Source organism: Pseudophryne corroboree, chromosome 8 (assembly GCF_028390025.1).
Source record: "Pseudophryne corroboree isolate aPseCor3 chromosome 8, aPseCor3.hap2, whole genome shotgun sequence".
Taxonomy (NCBI): domain Eukaryota; kingdom Metazoa; phylum Chordata; class Amphibia; order Anura; family Myobatrachidae; genus Pseudophryne; species Pseudophryne corroboree.
Genome location: NC_086451.1, coordinates 31,116,155 through 31,117,586, shown reverse-complemented (window position 1 = coordinate 31,117,586; position 1,432 = coordinate 31,116,155).

The following is a 1,432-nucleotide window of genomic DNA, read 5'->3' as shown; positions in this document are numbered from 1 at the left end:
AGGGTGAAGAATTGTGTGGAGAAGGGCTCTCGGACCTGGGGGTATATTTACAAAGATTCGTGTTTTTGCCGTTTTTAAGGGTGTTTGAGCTGGAATGGTATCGGGTGCATTTTACTGCAACTTTTTGAATCCTGATACGATCATTCACTAAGCTGCCGAGTTTTGCACAATCGTTTTTTCCGATGTCGATGTGATTCGTAATATCAGGCAGTGTTTTACGGGAGTGATGAGTAAAACACTGCCTGACAAAACACAAGGAATCCCGGCCAGATTTGTGAGATCCGTGCAGGGCTTCATTGTGTACCTTAAAAAGTTGTTTAAAGTCTTAAAACATCTGAAAAAAATTGCGTGGGGTCCCCCCTCCTAAGCACAACCAGCCTCGGGCTCTTTGAGCCGGTCCTGGTTGAAAAAAATATGGGGGGAAAAATGACAGGGGTTCCCCCATATTTAATCAACCAGCACCGGGCTCTGCGCCTGGTCCTGGTTCCAAAAATACGGGGGACAAAAAGCGTAGGGGTCCCCCGTATTTTTGAAACCAGCACCGGGCTCCACTAGCCAGGTACATAATGCCACAGCCGGGGGACACTTTTATACTGGTCCCTGCGGCCCTGGCATTACATACCCAACTAGTCACCCCTGGCCGGGGTACCCTGGAGGAGTGGGAACCCCTTAAATCAAGGGGTCCCCCCCTCCAGCCACCCAAGGGCCAGGGGTGAAGCCGGAGGCTGTCCCCCTCATCCAAGGGCGGCGGATGGGGGGCTGATAGCCTTTTAAAAAAATGTGAATATTGTTTTTAGTAGCAGTACTACAAGTCCCAGCAAGCCTCCCCCGCAAGCTGGTACTTGGAGAACCACAAGTACCAGCATGCGGTGGAAAATCGGGCCCGCTGGTACCTGTAGTACTACTACTAAAAAAAATACCCCCCAAAAAACAGGACACACACACCTTGAAAGTATAAGTTTATTACATACATGCACACCTCCATACATACATACTTACCTATGTTCCCACGAGGCTCGGTCCTCTTCTCCATGTAGAATCCTTGGGGTACCTGTGAAAAAAAATTATACATACTTGGCAAAACAAAAAAACGGAAACCCGACCATGCACTGAAAGGGGTCCCATGTTTACACATGGGACCCCTTTCCCCGACTGCCAGGACCCCCCCTGACTCCTGTCAAAGAGGGTCCCTTCAGCCAATCAGGGAGCGCCACGTCGTGGCACTCTCCTGATTGGCTGTGTGCTCCTGTAGTGTCTGTGAGGCAGCACACGGCAGAGATACAATGTAGCGCCTATGCGCTCCATTGTAGCCAATGGTGGGAACTTTGCGGTCAGCGGTTGACCGAAAGTAACCTCACCGCTGACCGCAAAGTTCCCACCATTGGCTACAATGGAGCGCATAGGCGCTACATTGTATCTCTGCCGTGTGCTG